The sequence below is a fragment of the Schistocerca cancellata genome, chromosome 1 (assembly GCF_023864275.1).
Source record: "Schistocerca cancellata isolate TAMUIC-IGC-003103 chromosome 1, iqSchCanc2.1, whole genome shotgun sequence".
In the NCBI taxonomy this organism is placed as follows: domain Eukaryota; kingdom Metazoa; phylum Arthropoda; class Insecta; order Orthoptera; family Acrididae; genus Schistocerca; species Schistocerca cancellata.
The window spans coordinates 411,231,427-411,255,789 of NC_064626.1; the positions used below are offsets into that span (position 1 = coordinate 411,231,427).

General features: G+C 41.1%; 1 protein-coding gene and 1 long non-coding RNA gene across 3 annotated transcripts in view; one reads left to right on the top strand and one right to left on the bottom strand.

Moving 5' to 3' along the window:
- The window catches only part of LOC126175750 (uncharacterized), a 443,006-nt gene that overhangs the window by 103,799 nt on the left and 314,844 nt on the right, over nucleotides 1-24,363 (bottom strand). The window lies entirely within an intron of this gene.
- Nucleotides 1-24,363, top strand: part of LOC126175788 (uncharacterized) — a 510,800-nt gene that overhangs the window by 57,738 nt on the left and 428,699 nt on the right. The window contains exon 2 of the long non-coding RNA XR_007535616.1: nucleotides 11,650-11,681. This is a non-coding gene — a long non-coding RNA (uncharacterized LOC126175788). The remainder of the gene's footprint in view (nucleotides 1-11,649; nucleotides 11,682-24,363) is intronic.

The window sequence follows — 24,363 nt, forward strand, 5'->3', positions numbered from 1 at the left end:
CGTAAGGCTGCTAAGTAGTGTGAGCGCACATGTCCATATATCGTAAAATAGCACAGTCTGTACATAAACATGTTCATTCCACCATCACTAATAACTTTTGCACTAAACCACAGCAGCATTATGAATGTATATAACAGCAAATGACAACAACATATAAGTGTCAGCATGCATAAAGTTGACATGGCTTAAAGCCAAAAAATTTGCACTTGATAATGGCCTAAGGTCGAAATTGCAATAGTGGAAATAAAAAGTTTAACAGTCACTGGCATAAACATGATGTCTTTCAAAAAATTTTACATGACTGTGAATCCCATTTATGAAAAGTTCATTTAGAGTGATCTGTGTTTTGTTACCATATTGATTCCTACAGAGGGGATTTTCATAACCTACAAATGTCATAATTTGCAAGCATAAAACAATAAAACATTCCACCCCCCCCCCCCCCCCCCCCCATGAACCATGGACCTTGCCATTGGTGGGGAGGCTTGCGTGCCTCAGCGATACAGATAGCCGTACCGTAGGTGCAACCACAATGGAGGGATATCTGTTCAGAGGCCAGACAAACGTGTGGTTCCTGAAGAGGGGCAGCAGCCTTTTCAGTAGTTGCAGGGGCAACAGTCTGGATGATTGACTGACCTCTGACCTGGCCTTGCAACATTGACCAAAACGGCCTTGCTGTGCTGGTACTGCGAACGGCTGAAACCAAGGGGAAACTACGGCCGTAATTTTTCCCGAGGGCATGCAGCTTTACTGTATGGATAAATGATGATGGCGTCCTCTTGGGTAAAATATTCCGGAGGTAAAATAGTCCCTCATTCAGATCTCCGGGCGGGAACTATTCAGGAGGACTTCGTTATCAGGAGAAAGAAAACTGGCGTTCTATGGATCGGAGCGTGGAATGTCAGATCCCTTAATCGGGCAGGTAGGTTAGAAAATTTAAAAAGGGAAATGGATAGGTTAAGTTAGATATAGTGGAAATTAGTGAAGTTCGGTGGCAGGAGGAACAAGACTTTTGGTCAGGCGAATTCAGGGTTATAAATACAAAATCAAATAGGGATAATGCAGAAGTAGGTTTAATAATGAATCAAAAAATAGGAGTGCGGGTAAGCTACTACAAACAGCATAGTGAACGCATTATTGTGGCCAAGATAGACATGAAGCCCACGCCTACCACAGTAGTACAAGTTTATATGGCAACTAGCTCTGCAGATGACGAAGAAATTGAAGAAATGTATGATGAAATAAAGGAAATTATTCAGATAGTGAAGGGAGACGAAAATTTAATAGTCATGGGAGACTGGAATTCGGTAGTAGGAGAAGGGAGAGAAGGAAACTAGTAGGTGAATATGGATTGGGGGGAAGAAATGAAAGAGGAAGCCGCCTGGTAGAATTTTGCACAGAGCACAACTTAATCATAGCTAACACTTGGTTCAAGAATCATAAAAGGAGGTTGTATACATGGAAGAAGCCTGGAGATACTGACAGGTTTCAGATAGATTATATAATGGTAAGACAGAGATTTAGGAGCCAGGTTTTAGATTGTAAGACATTTCCAGGGGCAGATGTGGACTCTGACTACAATCTATTGGTTATGAACTGTAGATTAAAACTGAAGAAACTGCAAAAAGGTCGGAATTTGAGGAGATGGGACCTGGATAAACTGACTAAACCAGAGGTTGTACAGAGTTCCAAGGAGAGCATAAGGGAACAATTGACAGGAATGGGGGAAAGAAATACAGTAGAAGAAGAATAGGTAGCTTTGAGGGATGAAGTAGTGAATGCAGCAGAGAATAAAGTAGGTAAAAAGACGAGGACTGCCAGAAATCCTTGAGTAACAGAAGAAATATTGAATTTAATTGATGAAAGGAGAAAATATAAAAATGCAGTAAATGAAGCAGGCAAAAAGGAATACAAACTTCTCAAAAGTGAGATCGACGGGAAGTGCAAAATGGCTAAGCAGGGATGGCTAGAGGACAAATGTAAGGATGTAGAGGCTTGTCTCACCAGGGGTAAGATAGATACTGCCTACAGGAAAATTAAAGAGACCTTTGGAGAAAAGAGAACCACTTGCATGAATATCAACAGCTCAGATGGAAACCCAGTTCTAAGCAAAGAAGGCAAAGCAGAAAGGTGGAAGGAGTATATTGAGGGCCTATACAAGGGTGATGTACTTGAGGACAATATTATGGAAATGGAAGAGGATGTAGATGAAGATGAAATGGGAGAAATGATACTGTGTGAAGAGTTTGACAGAGCACTGAAAGACCTGAGTCGAAACAAGGCCCCGGGAGTAGACAACATTCCATTAGAACTACTGATAGCCTTGGGAAAGCCAGTCCTGACAAAACTCTACCATCTGGTGGGCAAGATATATGAGACAGGCGAAATACTCTCAGACTTCAAGAAGAATATAATAATTCCAATCCCAAAGAAAGCAGGTGTTGACAGATGTGAAAATTACCGAATTATCAGTTTAATAAGTCACAGCTGCAAAATACTAATGCGAATTCTTTACAGATGAATGGAAAAACTAGTAGAAGCTGACCTTGGGGAAGATCAGTTTGGATTTCGTAGAAATATTGGAACACGTGAGGCAATACTGACCCTACGACTTATCTTAGAAGCTAGATTAAGGAAAGGCAAACCTACGTTTCTAGCATTTGTAGACTTAGAGAAAGCTTTTGATAATGTTGACTGGAATACTCTCTTTCAAATTCTGAAGGTGGAAGGGGTAAAATACAGGGAGCGAATAGCTATTTACAATTTGTTCAGAAACCAGATGGCAGTTATAAGAGTCGAGGGACATGAAAGGGAAGCAGTGAAATGGAAGGGTGTGATACAGGGTTGTAGCCTCTCCCCAAAGTTATTCAATCTGTATATTGAGCAAGCAGTGAAGGAAACAAAAGAAAAATTCAGAGTAGGTATTAAAATCCACGGAGATGAAATAAAAACTTTGAGGTTCGTCGATGACATTGTAATTCTGTCAGAGACAGCAAAGGACTTGGAAGAGCAGTTGAACGGAATGGATAGTGTCCTGAAAGGAGTATATAAGATGAACATCAACAAAAACAAAACGAGGATAATGGAATGTAGTCGAATTAAGTCGGGTGATGCTGAGGGAATTAGATTAGGAAATCAGACACTTAAAGTAGTAAAGGAGTTTTGCTATTTGGGGAGCAAAATAACTGATGATGGTCGAAGTAGAGAGAATATAAAATGTAGACTGGCAATGGCAAGGAATGCGTTTCTGAAGAAGAGAAATTTGTTAACATCGAGTATAGATTTAAGTGTCAGGAAGTCGTTTCTGAAAGTATTTGTATGGAGTGTAGCCACGTATGGAAGTGAAACATGGACAATAAATAGTTTAGACAAGAAGAGAATAGAAGCTTTTGAAATGTGGTGCTACAAAAGAATGCTGAAGATTAGATGGGTAGATCACATAACCAATGAGGAGGTATTGAATATGATTGGGGAGAAGAGAAATTTGTGGCACAACTTGACTAGAAGAAGGGATTGGTTGGTAGGACATGTTCTGAGGCATCAAGGGATCACCAATTTAGTATTGGAGGGCAGCGTGGAGGGTAAAAATCGTAGAGGGAGACCAAGAGATGAATACACTAAGCAGATTCAGAAGGATGTAGGTTGCAGTAGGTACTGGGAGATGAAGAGGCTTGCACAGGATAGAGTAGCATGGAGAGCTGCATCAAACCAGTCTCAGGACTGAAGACCACAACAACAACAACAACAACAACAACAACAGCAAAACATTCCAAAATTTTACAACACAGACATCAGAGGTGTACATAGACCTATTATTCTGCGTGTCTGCTCAATGATCCTTCTTGAAAATGGGAATGCCCTGTGCTTTTTTACAATCGTCAGGAAGATATCACTGCTCCAGAAACCTACAGTACCTGTCTGCTAGAAGAGGGGCAAGTTCAGTCACATACTCTATGTAGTATCGAATTGGCATACTGTCAGGTCCAGTGGCCTTCCCTATGTTGAGCTATTTCAGTTGATTTTCAATCCAAAGGTCACTTGTTTCAATAGCAACCATTTCGTTGTTCATACAATGATTTAAAGAAGGCACTACAGTGCAATCTTCCTCTGTGAAACAGTTTTGGAGAAAGAAATTTAGTATTTCAGTGTTTTCTGTATCATCTTCTGCTTCTGTGCCATTATGGTTATAGACTAGACAGTTGTTGTCGATCCATTTAATGGTTTAACATGAGAACAAAACTTCTTTAGATTTTCTGTCAAGCAGTGGACGAATTTTACTTTCGAATTTGTTGAAAACTTCACAGATGGCTCTCCTTAAGCTAATTTTGGCATCATTTCATTTTTGTTCAACTGTGAGGCTTTGTCTGCATTTAAATTTGCAGCGAAGGTCTCTTTGCTTTCGTAGCAGTTTTATAACATGGCTGTCAAACCAAGGCAGGTCTTTACTGCCCCTCACAACTTTAGTACTTCAATTTAAACATATCTGTCTAAAGAATATTGTACAATCCTCTCTTTAACTTTCTCCACTAATACTCAATGTTATTAGTGCTGGAGATGAAATCTTTGTGCTGATTGCCCAGGTAATATAAAATCTGTTGTGACAGAACAGCAACTGTATTGATATTTAAAACAGTTCCAATAGATTGTTTGTTTTTTAGTGCCAGTTGCACATTTATTTATATATGATGTGGTTCGATCTCCCTGGATCATCTTCAGATTTCTGTAGTTGCATTAGCAATCCAATGTGTCTGTTTTCAGTATCTCTCTGGTGTGTACTTCTGACACAGAAACGATGGGTCGCTGATGCAGTTACATAGATTTGAAGATGATCCAGGGAGATCGAAATTAGTTATGTGTTAAAAAATGTGTAACTGGGACTGAAATTAAATGATGTATTAGAATTGTTTTAAAATTAGTTGAACTGTGCAGTCTCATCACCACCAACTACGTAACATTAACAGGACAAGCTGATTGGATGTTAAATATTAAAGTGTGTGAAGCCTGTGCTCCCTTTACGTTATGGAACTAATAGGAGCAATGGTTTTGCGATATTTTGTCCTGTTGCTGTCAGTGCTGGTGTGAAATTGTTAAAAAGAATATGTGCGTGCAAACATGTAATATCACCATTGTTATTAAATGGCTTAGAACAGCTGGATATCTGAATACACCTATATAAGGTCACACTTTAATGAACCCACGAGGCACAGTTCCTGAAAGCTTATACATATTGCATACATAAATGTGACATGCAGCATAGTGCCCAAATATAAACACTTCCTTTGGCTGAGAATTCTGTCACACCAACTCCACAAGATTCTATTAAAATTTCTGTACCCGTTTCCACTGCCTCACAGGAGGTTCCACAACTAATTACATGTTTGTCCAACAAAACAGCTTGCTGACTGGACCCACTGATCTACATTGCAGCCATCTCCACTGATCACAGTTGCAGCTGTCTGTATATAATAGCTATGTTGAAGACACGATTTGATAGTAGATAGCACAACACTCTTATCAGCATATTATGTGTTATCATAAATTTTAACTGGTGTAAATTGAGAGTCTGAGGACGTTCTCAGCTTATTTCTTCTACCAAATGCATTAAGCTCATATATGACACCATTGCAGGAGTGCTGGTGGGAGGAGGAGAACAAATTGAAACTTGCTTGTAGTTAGTTCAAACAAGCCGGTAGAGAAACAGTGACAAGCGGTGGTGGGAACAGTGATCATCTGGCAGTGTGCAAGGAGGAGTTGTTTAGTACTTGCTGAGGACACACACTGATTTTTTACAAAAAAAAAAAAAAAGCAACACCAAGGAGTTGTACGACATACACTCCTGGAAATTGAAATAAGAACACCATGAATTCATTGTCCCAGGAAGGGGAAACTTTATTGACACATTCCTGGGGTCAGATACATCACATGATCACACTGACAGAACCACAGGCACATAGACACAGGCAACAGAGCATGCACAATGTCGGCACTAGTACAGTGTATATCCACCTTTCGCAGCAATGCAGGCTGCTATTCTCCCATGGAGACGATCGTAGAGGTGCTGGATGTAGTCCTGTGGAACGGCTTGCCATGCCATTTCCACCTGGCGCCTCAGTTGGACCAGCGTTCGTGCTGGACGTGCAGACCGCGTGAGACGACGCTTCATCCAGTCCCAAACATGCTCAATGGGGGACAGATCCGGAGATCTTGCTGGCCAGAGTAGTTGACTTACACCTTCTAGAGCATGTTGGGTGGCACGGGATACATGCGGACGTGCATTGTCCTGTTGGAACAGCAAGTTCCCTTGCCGGTCTAGGAATGGTAGAACGATGGGTTCGATGACGGTTTGGATGTACCATGCACTATTCAGTGTCCCCTCGACGATCACCAGTGGTGTACGGCCATTGTAGGAGATCGCTCGCCACACCATGATGCCGGGTGTTGGCCCTGTGTGCCTCGGTCGTATGCAGTCCTGATTGTGGCGCTCACCTGCACGGCGCCAAACACGCATACGACCATCATTGGCACCAAGGCAGAAGCGACTCTCATCGCTGAAGACGACACGTCTCCATTCGTCCCTCCATTCACGCCTGTCGCGACACCACTGGAGGCGGGCTGCACGATGTTGGGGCGTGAGCGGAAGACGGCCTAACGGTGTGCGGGACCGTAGCGCAGCTTCATGGAGACGGTTGCGAATGGTCCTCACCGATACCCCAGGAGCAACAGTGTCCCTAATTTGCTGGGAAGTGGCGGTGCGGTCCCCTACGGCACTGCGTAGGATCCTACGGTCTTGGCGTGCATCCGTGTGTCGCTGCGGTCCGGTCCCAGGTCGACGGGCACGTGCACCTTCCGCCGACCACTGGCGACAACATCGATGTACTGTGGAGACCTCACGCCCCACGTGTTGAGCAATTCGGCGGTACGTCCACCCGGCCTCCCGCATGCCCACTATATGCCCTCGCTCAAAGTCCGTCAACTGCACATACGGTTCACGTCCACGCTGTCGCGGCATGCTATCAGTGTTAAAGACTGCGATGGAGCTCCGTATGCCACGGCAAACTGGCTGACACTGACGGCGGCGGTGCACAAATGCTGCGCAGCTAGCCCCATTCGACGGCCAACACCGCGGTTCCTGGTGTGTCCGCTGTGCCGTGCGTGTGATCATTGCTTGTACAGCCCTCTCGCAGTGTCCGGAGCAAGTATGGTGGGTCTGACACACCGGTGTCAATGTGTTTTTTTTTCCATTTCCAGGAGTGTATATGAAACTTGATTGGCATGTTCCTACATCTGGAAGATGATGTCTATTGAAATTTTGCACCTGTTGCAGATTTACTATGAGGATGCAAATCAGGTATGCTTTAAATATATGCTGTAACAGCTGTGAGCGTTAATTACCTTTGAGATTGGACATGGTGAGCTGATGTTAGTCAAGAATGCCTTTAAAGTTACAAAGACACCATTATCAGTGCCTCATTGAATTTGAATGAGACTATGTAATAGGGCTACGAGAAGCTGGATGTTCCTCATGCAATACTGAAAAAAGGCTTGGCAGGAATGTAGCCACTGTACATGACTATTTGCGACAGTGGTCATGAGAAAGTATGGGCGCAGGAAGAATGGGCTCCAGATGGCCCTATGGCATTACCAAGAGGGAAGACCATTGTATTCGGCATGTGGCTGTAGTGCATTATGCTGCAATTGGCAGCACAGCCACACAATGAACTGTTATAAATTGGTTACTTCAAGAGCAACTATAAGCCAGATGCCCTGTAGTGTGCGTTCCACCGATTCCAACCATTGCATTCACACACAGTAATGTCAAGTGAGAGTTCATTGGAGGGCAGGTGGACATCTATTGTGTTCTCTGATGAAATCAGGTTCTGCCTCAGTGTCAGTGATTGCCATGCGTTGGTTTAGGAGGTGGCCAGCTGAGGGCCTGCAACCAACCTGAGCAGTAGACACACTGGACATACACCTGGCATTATAGGTCCAGTGTGCTGTTTTGTATGATAGGAGGAACACTCTCATGGTTATCCCACACTCTCTAACTGCAGATTTATATGTCAGCCCGGTGATTTGACCTGTTGTGTCACCATTCATGTATAGTATTCCAGGGGGTGTTTTCCGACTGGGTAATGCTCACTCACATGCTGCTATTGTAGTCCAGCATGCTCTAAAGAGTGTCAACATGTTACATTGACCTGCTTGATCACCAGATCTGTCTCCAGGCGAGAACATATGAGATATCGTCAGGCGACAACTCCAGTGACATCCACAAACAGCATTAACTGTCCCTATATTTAACCACCAAGTGAAACAGGCATGGAACTCCTTCCCACAAACTAAGATCTCTTACCTGTACAACACAATGCATGCACATTTGCATCCTTACATTCAACATTCTGGTGGTTACACTGGTTATTAATGTACCAGCATTTAACACTTACATTAACCTGTGATCTAGCAATGTTAATCACTTAAATTCATTACGTAGACACATGTATTCCCAGAATTTCACTCCTCTACATTAGTTTTTTTTTTGGTGCTGTGCTTCTTTTTCATCAGTAGTTGCCACATATTGCATAATTTTCTGACACCAGTTTCATCAATTTGTGGGGTGCTCGATCTATATTGCAATTTTATCTTGAGGCTGCTGACATCTTTTATACTTCAATTTTCTCCATAAGTAAACCATTACCAAATTAGTAATGCTTCTTGGAGTACAGCATTTTAAACTAGGTCAAGTGGGTTAGCTCAAACGTAATAGTACTTCTGAATACTGATCCAAATTTCTGGCATCTTTCAATTTTCCACCAACAATTTCCTATCAATTAAGACAAGTTCACTGTTTCAATAATGTGGGACCTCTAACTAAACAAGAGGGGTAGTCTCAGATTTTTCCCTGCAGAAACAGGACAGTACCATTTTGGGGGGAGGGGGAGAGGAGGCAGCCTGTCAAAAATACAGGCTTTTCAGAAACTGCATTCAGTATCTATTCAGAGCAGGGTTGAGAGGGATGAAAAAATCTGGTATAATTCAATAACCATATTAAAAAGCAAATAAAAAGCAAAGAAGCAAAGAATTGTGTGAAATAAAAACCTTTTTGGTGGTTAATGCTGAACAAAACCAAAATGAGTGTAAGGAGACCTATACAAAAAAAAAATGTTAAATGAATAACAAAGCAAAACTTTTTCAAAGGATCTGACAAAAATTCTAAGAAGATTTGAACTTCCATTAACATTAGTAAGTGTATCTAAATCATCTCATTGGTTGTGCAGACAATATACTGGCACCAAAATGCCAGATGGCAGAGGAGACTGAAATACAGAATTCAGTCTCCCGAAAGGTTTACTGTGGAAGTTTAAATTCTCCTTTTAATCACCACTTTAGTAACGGAAATGGCAGAAACTAGTATAAGTGGTTGTGTAGTAGGAAATGAGACAAAATAAGTCAGTAGTGGAAATACCGTACCTGTAAAATTCAGCAAATTACGTGAAAGAACCTGCTCCCCTTCTAGCAGCATTTTATCATGGGTTTCTGGAACAATAAGCACCAAATGATTGGGAAAAAATGCAGATCATCCTGGTTTTCAAAAGGTCCTCTCATAGATGCACATAATGACTATTCATGCTGACGTCAGTCTCCCACACAATTGTTGAACGTGTTTTGAGCTCTCACTTTATGACCTTTTTTGAGAACTAAAAACGTTACTATATAGATCAACAGGGTTTTGCATGCAGAGATATTGTGAAATGCAGCACGCTGTGTTTGTCCCTGAGTTCCAGAACAGCATACATCACCCAGAATGATGCCTTTCTTATTGACATTTAGAAAGTGTACAGTGTAGTTCCACACTGTAGTTCTGTGAACAAAATACAAGACTACTGAGTACCTGTACCGGACATATTTGTTCGTAAATTACTAGCAGATAGATATGACCTGCTGTGAATTCCTCTCCTATGCTGACCTCTTCAAATCAGAGTAGCACATGCACCATTTGCATTAACTTACAGTTTTCCATATTTAGAAAAGGTTGCCATTCAGCATGCGAAATAGAAATTCTGTTCAAGTCATCCTCTAGTCACTCAACAGTCATGCTCTGCCATACAGTGCAAAACACCAGCAAATTGTCACAGATCTGTGCTCACCACGATCTGTCAAATCAATTATCTATATAGAGCATGAGAGTGAACCTATCACACTTGCCTGGGTTACTCCTGATGGTACCATTGTCTCTGATGAACACTCACTACTGAGGACAACATAATAGGTTCTATTAATTAAGAAGTCTTTGAACCACTCGTGTATCTGGGAACCTATCTCATATGTTCGGATCTTCATTAACAGTCTGCTGTGGGGCACCATGTCAAATGTTTTCCAGAAATCTAGGAATATGGGATCTGCCTGTTGCCCTTCAGCCATGGTTCCCAGGATCTCATGTGAGAAATGGGCCACTTGAGTTTTTCATGAGTGGTGCTTTCTAAAACTGTACTGATTTGAGGACAGAAGATTTTCTGCCTTATATTTATTATATTCAAACTGAGAATAAGTTCAAGAAGTCTGCAGCATACTGATGTTGTGGATATGGATTTGTAATTTTGTGGACACAGATCTGTTCTTGTAATTCTTCTTATACACAGGAGCAGTCTGCACTTTTTTCCAGTCATTAGGGAATTTATGATGGGTGAGATATTTGTGATGAAGACAAGCTATATAGTCTGTAAAATTGAACTGTAATTTCAATTGCCTTTCAACACCAAGGGTGTCTAATCGTATGTCTTCCATGTGGGAGTCTGTGTGATGGACAAACAATGTTATGTCTACATAACCTTCTGCATGAATGATTGTTTTTAATGTGAAATTTAAAATTTTGTGTTTTGGTTTGTTGTCTTCTATTACCACATCAGACTGGGCGACAAGTTACTGAAAAGAAGCCTTTGATGTGCATAGCAAGCATAAGCATTTGAAGTGAATACATGTTTATTTGTTGTAATGAAAACAGCACTGAGTTATCTGCTGCATTCTAAATCTAGAACTTTGTCATTTTATTTTATTCTTCAGATAAGCACATGTGACTATGGGACATGAAAAATTTTGCAGTGACTCATCAATTTTATTTTACTACTTGCCCTCCGTCTTGTGCCTCAATGTTGCTTTCTTTCCATCACATGGTTAAAATCAACTAATGAAGAACAGCTCATTGGTCATTTTGTGGAATTAACCCTTTTCTTGTGACATATGAGAATGCTCTTCGTACTAAGTGATACCATTGCGATTTCTAATTTTGAGTTAAAGGCTCTGCTGTTTTTTCTGGTTTACTGTTTCTTAATTATAGTGACTACACCGATCGAATAACGATAAAACTGTGCATTTTCTAGTTTTTGTATCCATTTATTCCTGATGAACATTGAGATGCATACCATATTTTTACCTAGTCTTTAATTTCTTGATGTGTGTGAACTTCACAACTGTATATAACTGGTGGCAATAACAGTAAATCCTGATATAAGACTTCTGTTATTTAAAAATTTACAAATGGAGCTACTGTTATTGCCATCGTTTATCTTGTGACCACTTCACTGTATGGCAGTCTGTAATTTACTACTTCTTTGCTCGTCTTCAAGTTTTTTTTGTTTTCATTATTGTTTACAGGGCGGAACACTGTGCTGCCTCACACTGGTTAGGTGAGTGAAATTCTTTTTGTACAGATATGATATCTTATGTGTGAGGGCATGATCACTCACGAGGACATACTGATAAATTTCCCCATAAAAGTATGAAATTTTGTTAAACAAAATAAGTTTTAGTAAGTGTAATTAGTGTAAGTTGAATTATAGTATGAAACATCTTCTCTGATCCATTCACAGGAACTCTTTTAAAAATTGTTCCCTATTCACCATACTTCTCCTAGTGGCTGTTCATGGTGTTTTTTCTGGTTCTGAAAATAGTTCAGAGCAAGAATCCTTATGTAGGGCCTAATGAAGTTCTTTGCATCATAAATGAATATTGTGTGGCGTTGATTTGTTTCAAACATACCAATCCACACTCAAAACCAGAATTTACTTACAATCACAAATATTCTCTTTGACTTATTAAAGTCTGTAACAACTATATTTTTTTTATTTTCATCAATTTTTCTGCTTTCAAGTGAGAGGGAAAATAGCAGACATATTCATGAGCTCTTTAGAACAGCATTACCAAAGTTCATTAGAACATTACAGTCTAAAATATAACAGTAAAGTTTAAAAAGGAGCTATCTAAAAGAAACAAATCATAATAATAAAACTAGCCATATTTTGTAGTATAATATCATTTTTCCATGGGTTTGTGATAGAGCTGTCACAACATTTGTTAACTGTGCTGCATTTTAATTTCAGATCAGTTTTTATCTTGCTTCATATGAATGTTTACATCTTTATTTGAAAATGTTCAAAAGCTAGCAACATTCTACATGTTGTGTGAACAGGGATCAAAATGTTGATTTGTAATCTATTGGTCAGTCTTTATAGTCCCTAATAATCAAGTAAAAATATTATTCTAGTTTTGGGTTCACAGTCATGTAATATGAGGGCTGTCTGAAAAGTTCTTAGCCTGATAGTGAAAATGACAAATTACGCTTTCAGAGAAGTTTTATTTTTCAACATAAACCCTTCTGATGTCATACATTTGATCTGGCAATGTTCCAGTGCTATTATCCCCTTCCTCCAGAAGTGCTGCAAAGCACCCAATTACAGCTACAATTCCTTCTTGATTTGATAAAATGCACAGGCCAGTGAGGAATTTCTTCAGAATAGATGGAAGTCTGAGGGAGCTAAATCTGGGGAATAGAGTGGATGTCCCAGCACTTCGTAATTGAAATCTCTCTATTTCCCCATTCCCAAGACACTGTTGTGGGCAGGTGCCTTGCCATGATGGAAGATGCTTGTTTTCTTATTTGAAGTGGGTCCGTTTTCATGAATGATTGTGTCCAGTTTCGTTAGAAGTTGAGAGTAGTATTCTCCAGTTAGGGTTTTACTTTTTTCAAGATAGCCAGTCAACAAAATTCCTTTTGCATCCCAAAACAGCAACACCATGATACTTCTTGCCGATGGCACTGTCCTTGCCTTGTTTAGAGACAAAGAACAGGTTTCTGTCCACTGCACAGACTGCTGTGTGAATTCATATGTGTAGTGGCGAATACATGTTCCATCCATTGTCACGTATCATCGCTAAAGGTCACTTCTGTTTTTCTTAAAACCCACCAAGCACGTTTTAGAAAGTGTTGTGCAAATGTGTTTGTGAACTGCAGTGAGCACTTGTGGCACTCATCTTGTGCAAAGCTTTCTCATGATCAATTCCTGGTGCAAGATGTGACCAACAGATTCCTGTGATATTCCTAGAGAATTAGCAATTTCATATGCCTGTATATGCTGATGTTTTGCGGTGTGCTTGCACTTTTTAGACATCCTTCATGTAGTTCATCTTGGACACTTTCATGTCCATGTTTAAACTCAATCACCAATTTCTTCACTGTGGAAATTGAGTGTGGAGAGCTGGATTTCACAGTTACAAGCCGCAAATGTATTTTGGTCAGTGTTAAACCTTCTTTTACAAAGATTTTAATCACTGTATGATACTTCAAGTTTTTCTATTTTCAACAGCTTGCGCACGACAACTGCTTCAAACAACTGCCTACAATCAACTGCCGCTGGAATGACTTGTAACTTTACCTGACATCTACTAATACATGTATCAACATGGGGGGAGGGGGGATGACATGCGTACTGCTTCGATCTCTGAGTGAGATCATTTCAGACAGCCCTCATATTTCATGAAGGATGTCACTTTCTCCATTGACTGTTTCTTAGCTTTATTTAAAAGTAATCACAAAATAAAAATCTCCCACTTGAAAATTCATTTTAAATTATTATTGTGGTCATCTGAAATAATATGAACCATAGAAGGTGAAAATATTGTCAAATGAAATATGTTTGAGCACATTAGAAACTCAAGGTTAAAAATTTGAGTAAGCAGCATAAATGTGTTGATGTACTCTTAGTAACAAATGTCCGAATTGACAGATATATTATGTACTGCATGGGAACTCATATTGCAAATTTTTTTCAAGTATAACAGGAGTTTGTACTGTACATCAGTGCAAGGATTTAATGCATTTTGTGACTAGTTCATTGTTTCCGCAGGAATTGCTTGCACTCGCACAATGTGAGCTACATCTCATGTTACTGACCAAGTAGTATTTGATAATGTGTCGAGCTCGCAGCGTATCTTGGGTTCTCAAACATATGTGTCCACTACTATCATTTTCTGAACTGTTGTAGTTGGTAATGGTTATCACATGTTTCAAATGCATTTAGTTTCATGGGGACACAGATGATTTAATGCAGGTTTTGCGACTGAATAATTTGGAAATAGTTATTGTGGTATTTTCAGTTTCATATGATCAGTGTTTGAATTTGAACAACAAGATTTCTCTAAACTGTGCCCTCTGATACACCAAGAACGTTTTCATTAACCAATGCCAGGTTCTCTTCAAAGATCCCATGAAATTATATGTGACAGCAGTGACCTTTTCCATTTTGGAGGACACTCATACATAATTCCCACTAAATACCATCTCACATTGATTTGTAGTATAATTTTTATTACATGACTTTAATATCAGACCACACTGTGGTCCATAACTGAAAAGGATTATAGTCTACAAAACTGTTAAAAAGCTACATCTTATGGACTCATGTGGGATGAGTCTGGTGCGAACAGTGGTAGATAAATAAAGGGTGGGAAGACTGTTGTCCCATTTAGCTGTGCTGTAGCTCTAGAGGACTGAGGAAACATGGCCTAAATGCATGGTCCTCCCATGACTGTGATGTAAGAGATTGGACAAGTTAACTTCATACGGGTCATCATAAGTTACTTTAGATAACCAGTACTAACATTACAGCCACCTGCCTGGTGCATATGGCATTGTGGCACTCGCTCTACTGAGCACCTTGCGCATGTGCTGCAAAGTTGTAGAGTTGGAACGCTCAATGAGTTTCTCACTATTACATCTTGCACTTCTATCCTTATTCAGCATCATCTGTAACAGGTATTATCAGTTTATTTGTGTACTTCAGATTTTATCATATGACAAAATGACTGGATGACAGCAGAACACTGGTTTGGGACTATCATTATCTGGTGAAGCCACCCTCCTATCACAATCCTTGTTGTACCAGACTTGAACGATATCGGGGAGAAGGTAGCCAGTGTAATATATTAACATGTTATTTCCATAACAACAGCCATATATTTTAAGTCTTGGTCAGCACATTACATTGGTTTTCACAGAATATTCATGTTTTGACTTTCATGTTTAATTTGGTGACTTGTAAGAGTTTGCATTTTATATAAGCATTTCAAATTACTTTACATACTTTTTGGTGGTAGTTTTCAACTCTCATTGCTTTCCATATTTTGGATCCATTATACATGTACTACAGACATGTCTGTACTTAATCTTTTCCTATCCAACATTAAAAATATTCTGCCAACTTCTCAGCACATCTCTCAGCTCTTTCTTCCAATACATCTAAACTGTGCAGTGCAGCCTTAAAAATGCTGTAAAGTGCAGTGTAACTCGATTATGAGCTGGTTTCCTAATTGTGACCAAAGTTATTTACCGCTAGAGTGGATCATTATTATCAGTTACTCTGTTTTTCAATGTCATTTTTCTCATTTGTTGTGCTCATACTTGTTCTCACTGTCAGCATGATTTTACTTGCAATTTGAATTCATCTTATTTCATTGGCTATTCATTTAGACAGTTTTTATAATTGTACAGGTAAATCATTGATCTATGATAACATTTTAAATTGAGAAATCACTGGGTTAAACTCAGGGGTACTTATTTCAGAAACATATGAACACTTCACATCTACCAGGGAAACCCAGTTTGTATGTATTCCACTACGTGTTGGATCCATCAGTGTCACTACAATGGGATGAAGATAATAGCCATATTTCCCTTTTTTTTAGAGGTATGAAAGGACCCCAAGGTTGTTGCCTTGCATTTGATTAGTGCTTGCTTTCCTGAGAGAGGAGTGAAAGAACTGCCAACTGCAAAAAGCTGTGATGGCTTTCCTGTGCAGTTGCAGTTGTAGTCTGTGGGGAAACTGAGCTATTTTGGAAGAGTGGGCACTATATTAATAGTACTAGCCAGTAAACATTAAGACAGAATATAAAAAAAAAAAACTCTGTGTGTGTGGGGGATTATGACTGCACATGCATGCATGTGTTCCATGCATGTTTGTGAAAGTACGAAAGAGGAGAACAGCATGAGTAAGGAGTTAAATTCAACAGAAGAGAATATGTACATACCGCAAAAGAGAACAACATCAGAAAGGAGAATACATACATGTTGCACAAAAGAAACTAATAGCCTATATAGCAATTTACATTAAATTAACAATCGTGATGAAATGAATTTAAAGACAAAGTGTGAGAAATAGCTTTAAAAAATATTACATATTGGAGGTTATGCAGAAACTGAGGGAAAGATACATTTGACCATTGTAACAGGGAATAAAAAAGTTAAACTATGTATCACTGGTATGAATAATTTGCTTCTTGTATGCAAGATGTATATATAGGGTGTTTCAGCACAGTAGTTACAGGCTTTCAGGAAAGACAGAGGGCACTTAGACAATGGAAAATCACATAACAATTCATGGTCAGGAATGCATTCCTGGTGCGGTAGTGATGACACAAAACACAACAAAGAATGGACATGAAAATGATTTAAAAAACATGATTTTTATATTAAGTACGGAAGAAACCAAGAAATAAGAACTAAAACAGACAACAATTGTCATCAAAGAAGGTGTTCATAATTATTGCCCCAGACCATGGTGCAGGCATGCATCTCCAATGCATAGCAGATCTGATCTTCTGGAAAACATAAGGCATTTCCCAGACTTCCACAGCAGCTGCTGCGATACATGCAACAAGTTCCTCTGCACTGTTAATAGGGATTTCTTACACCAGCGATGTATCCCCTGAGGAAGTAGTCAAGGCAAGTGAAGCCTTGTTATCTTACTGGCCAGTGGACCGAACCCTGGTCATACCAGTGTTGACGATACTCTGCATTCAATTGACAAGGCACATCAAGGCTGTAATGTGATGGGACCCCATCATGCTGAAATCATATGGCAGAACGCTTTGCATTTGGTACGTGTGCATTGTCCAATACCTTGAGCAGTGATAGGTTGTACCTGTCATACACTGGAGCAACAAGTCTGGTGTGACAAGGTTGTCCCCAATGATGCTGGCCCATACATTGACTAAAAACTATCTCTGGGCTCCAAGGTTTCTAGTTGCTTGTAGGTTCTCCTGTGACTACATGTGGGTGTTATGTTGTTTGATCTCTCCTGTATGAAGGTCGCCTCGTTGGTGAACAAAGTGGTGGGTGAGTCAAGGGGATCTGTTGCGCACATCTGTAAATATCATCTTGCAATGGCCACTCACGTACCAAAATCTTCTTCGTCCAGTGACCGCACACTGTGGCTGTGATACGGATTCATGGAGTTGCCATGCAGAATCTGCCAGGCGCTACAGTGGGAAATCCTGACATGGTTGATGATAGCTCACTTACTGGCACTGGGATCATTCTGCACCAGCTCCAGCACAGTCTCATAATTGGCTACCATTGCTACCGTTTACCCACATTGTTGTCTCCCCACTGAAGGATCCGCTTTTGGACAACCTCCCATGCAAGCATGCAAAGAAGGTGTGGCAGGGAGTTTGCCTCATTGGGGTAACAGTGGGTGTACAGCTGCTGTGCGCCTCATCCACTGCAGCCAACGGCTCATGCGCCAGATGCATATCAGCGAGCTCTGTGTTCATGTAAGGTTCCACCCAACTGCTGTTCTGTCGATACGTAAAATGAAGCTTCACAATGAACACGGCCGCAATGACTGTGCACATGCTTTGTCATCTGTCATAGCCGTGTGTGTAATGTTATGTACTGTGTAAACAAGCCAAAGCCATCCCAGTACTAAGCATAACAAACATCTTTTCTCACCCTGTTCGTGTCCTTCCTTTCTTTTGTTTTGTGTCATCACTATAGTGCCAGGAAAGCTTTTCTGACCAGGCACTGCTATGTGGTTTTTCATCGTCTAGGTGTACTCTCTCTCTCTCTCTCTCTCTCTCTCTCTTTCTCTCTCACACACACACACACACACACACACACACACACACACACAGGCAAACAAAGAAACATCTGAAAGTCGGTAACTGCTGTGCAGAAACACCATAAACAGGGTGTTCATTTTAACTGAAAACATTTAAATATCTCGAAAACTACACATCGGATCAAAAAAAAGTTGTAATTCCAATTGATTTTTTCTCGCAGGGGGCGTGGGTTGCGAAGTGCAACTTTGAAATCCTCAATGGAAACTCCCATTTTTTATTGAAAGATGTACATACATTTTGTCTGAAGCATTTTCTTCGTTTCACCACAAATGGCGCTGCAATCGGAGGAATAGAAATGGATACACAATAGTAATTTATGATATGCTACTCTGTGGTAGTTGAATATCCAGTGGCACGTGGGATACCATTGCCATGCTGTGAGGGTAGGACAGGCCAATATTTCGGAAGTTCTGATTGGTAACCCATTCAAAACGTTGTATTACTCCGACATATCAAACAGAGGACTACTCGAGGCACCACCGTGGCCGTGTAGCAAACTACAGCAAATCGTAACAGGTAGTACACTGCAATTGGAGGTCACATAGCGTGCAGATGTAGAACAGACATTGGCTCTAAACATTGCAATACTTGCACAGTGTTCATTGCGTGCACATCTATCATTTGGAGAACAGACATGCAAGTGGACAATGAATGGTGCAACAACAGAAGAAAAAACTAAAATGATCCTGATTTACAGAGAATGCACAAATATTGAGGATGCTATTGCCTTGTATGTCGAGCGTTTTCCGTAGATGCTCGCTCTGTTTAGTTCTTTTACAAGGTTGTGAACGCCTTTGATGGCTGCATACAGACTGGCAAAAGGAAACGAAGCAAACGTGTAACCTGAGAAGCTAATGACATAGCTGTACTAGCGGCTGTGCATAACGACCCACGGATAAGCGCCCGGCCACTACACTGTGATTGTGGTAAGCCCGTAGGTTGTATTGCCACTATACAGCATTGTCATACTATCATCCATATCATATGTTACTGCATCAAGAACTTCATGGGACCGATTTCCATAACCAGGTATTTTTTGCGAATGGGCACGTCCATAAATGCAAACAACCCCAACTCCCTTTGCGGAGGTACTATTTTCCGGTGAGTCTATATTCAAAAACCATGGTAGTGTTAATCTGCATTACTGGAGTGTAGACAATCCCACTGGTTGCGACAAGTTGACTATTGACGTCCTTTGTCAGTCAACGTATGGTGTGTGGCATCATGAGCAACAAACTCAGTGATCCATATTTTATCGACGTCACATTGGATGGACGTTTGTGGAACAGCAACCACCAGTACTACTGTAGGAGCAACCACCAGTACTACTGTAGGATGTTGCCCTGGACGTTCAACAACGCATGTGGTTTCAGCATGACTATTGCCCAGTGCATTACGCAATTGAAGCAGGGACATATTAGACCGCGTTTACATTGGTCAGTTTATCGGCAGAGGTGATCATGTTAGGCTGCCTTTAGAGTGGCACTGACAACGGTCGTCAGAGGTCACCCGATAACATCGGACGACAGCATGGTAATAGTGTGTACGATCTCCTTCTTCAGTTTTTGGCAGGACCAAGAAGATTAGGTTAGGTTAGAATCTATTCTGTATATGAAGTAGGTTAGATTTTAATCTCTAAGGGTGGTGCGGATGCCACAACGCCTCTGTGCTTGGGTATGAGTGCTGCATAGCGGCTTCTGCTAATTAAAGAGACGTCAAAATGCATGTGAATGAGCTTTCTTGTCTCGTAAAGAATGTGGCAAGTAGTGCACACTCGGTTATCGGAATAACCATACAAGTTTTAGAATATATGAGTTGACGGGAGAAACATTCTGTTACATATCGAGATAATTCTTGGGGACCTTGAGAATCAAGTTATAAATATAAACATTATGTTTTTCTGTATTTATTTTAAGTTGTGCAGACTATGTCATTTAGCATCGACTGAAAGACAAGCATAAAGTGTGGCATAAGACACTCTGAAAACCTGAAGCATGAAGAGTGGAAATATGTACCATACACCACATTTGCAAACCACTTTATGATAACATAATCACTACCCTCATGCCAGTAAACAGTGATAATAATTTGCAGACAAGTAATGATAGCCTACCACAAAAAATATCCAAGACAATAGCTACACTATGTGATCAAAAGTATCTGGACTCCCCCAAAAACAAACGTTTTTTACATTGTGCTGCCACCTACTGCCAGGTACTCCATATCAGAGACCTCAGTAGTCATTAGACATCGTGAGAGAGCAGAATGGGGTGCTCCGTGGAACTCACGGACTTCGAACGTGGTCACGTGATTGGATGTCATTTGTGTCATACGTCTGTATGCGAGATTTCCACACTCATAAACATACCTAGGTCCACCGTTTCCGATGTGATAGTGAAGTGAAAACGTGAAGGGACACATACAGTACAAAAGCGTACAGGCCGACCTCATCTGTTGACAGAGACCGCCGACAGTTGAAGAGGGTCGTAGTGTGTAATAGGCAGACATCTCTCCAGATCATCACTCAGGAATACCAAACTGCATCAGGATCCACTGCAAGTACTATGACAGTTAGGCGGGAGGTGAGAAAACTTAGATTTCATAGACAAGCACCTGATCATAACTCACACATCACGCCAGTAAATGCCAAACGACGCCTCGCTTGGAGTAAGGAGCGTAAACAATGGACGATTGAATAGTGGAAAAACTATGTGTGGAGTGACGTATCACGGTACACAATGTGGCGATCCGATGGCAGGGTGTGGGTATGGCGAATGCCCGGTAAACATCATCTGTCAGTGTGTGTAGTGCCAACAGTAAAATTCGGAGGCGGAGGTGTTTTGGTGTTGTTGTGTTTTTCATTGGGGGGGGGGGGGGGAATTGCACCCCTTGTTGTTTTGCGTGACACTATCACAGCACAGGCCTACATTGATGTTTTAAGCACCTTCTTGGTTCCCACTGTTGAAGAGCAATTTGGGGATGGCGATTGCATCTTTCAACACGGTCGAACACCTGTTCATAATGCACGGCCTGCAGCGGAGTGGTTACACGACAGTAACATCCCTGCAATGGACTGGCATGTTTTGGAACGCCGACTTCATGCCAGGCCTCACCGACCGACATCGATACCTCTCCTCAGTGCAACACTCCGTGAAGAATGGGCTGCCACTGCCATTCCCCAAGAAACCTTCGAGCACCAGATTGAACGTATACCGGCGAGAGTGGAAGCTGTCATCAAGTCTAAGAGTGGGCCAACACCATATTGAATTCCAGCATTACCGATGGAGGGCGCCAGGAACTTGTAAGTCATTTTCAGCCGAGTGTCCGAATACTTTTGATCACATAGTGTATAAACATATAGGATACGCCAACCTTTTCATTTGAAATTCTATTTTTTGAGGTTATAATCTATGACTAAAATTTCCAATAAAGAGTTTGCCTATTTGAGGTTTCGAATAAATCTGCGATTTCAGTCCATAGGTTCTGAGCTATATCCCGATTATGTGCTATAGTGTGACCGCGCAGTAGTGGCGGAATGATTTGAAAAGATTGGCCGTCTCCAGCCGATGTCAGCCGTCGGGGGAATCCACCGATGTCGGAGACACTGTGACCGCATCCTTAACTGACCCACTAGGTCGCCGCATGTAATGTCGCCGGATTTCTTTCTATGGGGGTATTTAAAAAATAAGGTGTACCAGCAAGTGTCAACAGACCGTGAAGACATGGTCTACCGCATCGGAAACGCCTGTGCTGACATTCCCGCAGATATGCTTCTGTCCTCTATAAGGTCATTTGATAAGAGGATCACTAAGTTGGCGATACTACGTATGAGCACTTACTCTAATTGGAAAAGTAGAGGGAAGCGTTTGCCTCGAGCCACGGCCACATTTTCCAACATGCCCCAATAGTTTCTGAGCCGCAACCTTAACTGACTGTTTGAGTAAGAAAAACCTTTAATTTGATACTCCTTTGACCACAGGATATCTTAATGTCAATATTAGCGAAGCTCCTGGACGTGAATCCGATAAGAGAGCGAAGCATGTTTTTAATTTCTCCGGGAAATGGGATTAGAACACCGACCATCGTCCCTATATTAAGTTCTGTGGTGTCACCGCCAGACACCACACTTGCTAGGTGGTAGCTTAAATCGGCCGCGGTCCATTAGTACATGTCGGACCCGCGTGTCGCCACTGTTAGTACTTGCAGACCTAGCGCCACCACATGGCAGGTCTAGAAAGACGGACTAGCGCTCGCCCCAGTTGTACGGACGACATTGCTAGCGACTAGACGTACGAAGCCTTCCTCTCATTTGCCGAGAGACAGTTAGAATAGCCTTCAGCTAAGTCCATAGCTACGACCTAGCAAGGCGCAGTTAACCATATCTGGAGAGAGTCTTACTTGTATTCACCATAAACGATGTATACCAAAAGGATGGATTAAAGTTAAGTATTCCCAAAGCAACGTACTTTTCTTATTAGCATTCATTGAGCATCCTGTTTCAGACTTCACGATATTCTGGGTGAGCTTATAGCGTGCCTATTCGGCCCCTTCAAAATAACACTGTGTCGGCACTTCTGTCGACACATAACAAGTTCACAGTATTGAAAGCTACGTTTAGTTGATCTTGTGAAATAATGTTTTGGGTCCATGACCCCGGAAGCAGTTGCTTTCAAGCTGATAGTTAGGTTCTATGGGAAGGGCAGGAGATTATATCATGTTACTAAATCACGCCAGGAAGCTGGCAAACTGGTTGGGAATGAATCAGTACTTGTGTGAATTGCTTTCTTGCTGCATGCATTGGGTCTACTGATCTACCTATATAAGTTACTTGTTGGTGATAACTAGAAGGTGAACTAATGGTAGATAAATATTGGAGTTCGTGGCCCGGTCTGACACGCAGCTTTAATTTTTGAAAATTCTGGTTATCTTTATTGTGTCGAATAACAGTTTTTGTACAGGCATCAACTGTCATCGGTTACGAGTACACAGAGAAATACACAAAAAGCACAACTAATGTCAAACGTATTTCACAGGTTTCGGCGACCATGTTTATTTTCAGGTAGCTTCACGAAATATCACTCACCAGTGAAGTGCTCGTATTACCCGAAATACCATGTAATGTAATGGACACCTACTGTCGCATAACAAGTGTTGGTATGTTTGTAACTGTTCTGTATATCAACTTTTCAGTGCACTAATTATGTTCATGTAAGTACTTGCAGGTGGAAAACAGCCATTGTATATTTTCGACGTATTCGCCAACTGTTGTTAAATGAAGGCGAAGGTAGTCGATGGATAGCCATGAAAATATTTAAATAATATGCGTTCTGTCCCGGATGTCCCGGAACGTTCGCGCAGAAAGCAATGAAAGTGGTAGCACAATGTAGTCCGAACTTAATGAATATTTCAGCAGTTTGAAACAAGGTCGTACCACCTATAAAGCCTATATTAATATGGAAATCAATGCGATGACCGTAAGAGTGCAGTGCCGTGCAGCAAGTTAAAAAGATAGCTTTACGTATGTGTCAGCGTTGATTGCCGAAGTTACTAAGTACTAAACAGCAAACTCCCAAATCATATCCCATCTTCCTGGTTCAAAATGTCTTCTTCCAGCTTTCAAATGATGGTACCGAATGCCCCTGTGTCTGCCTAGATTCATGGGAGCATGTTCATTCATCTGTAATTACAAATATTACGGTTTTAGTTCGTTCATGGTTTTACACGTTACGGATTTTGAGGATATCCCGACACTACCCCCGTCATAGGATACCTTTACTATTGCATCTCGTAAAAGTACTTAACATGGATACACCTGGTACTCCATACCTGAGAGAAAAATATGCCGGTGACAGATTCTCGGTATCCAATGTAATGGTCAGTATACTTTCAAGTTAAATCTTTTGTCGAAAATTGACGCAACAGCTTCTTTAACTTGAGAGCTTTACTTACGAAAATACAAGCTATGTACTTTCCAGATCTTTGTACTAACCTCTCCTTTTTCTTCCCATTGATCACATCAAGGTACCGTGTCGGGAGGGCGAGGGGGAGGGGGGAGCACTTGCTTGCGTCAGGTAGATTATACCAGGGTGTACGCAGCGTGAGGCAGGGGAGGGCAGCTGTTCTCCCTCCCCTTCT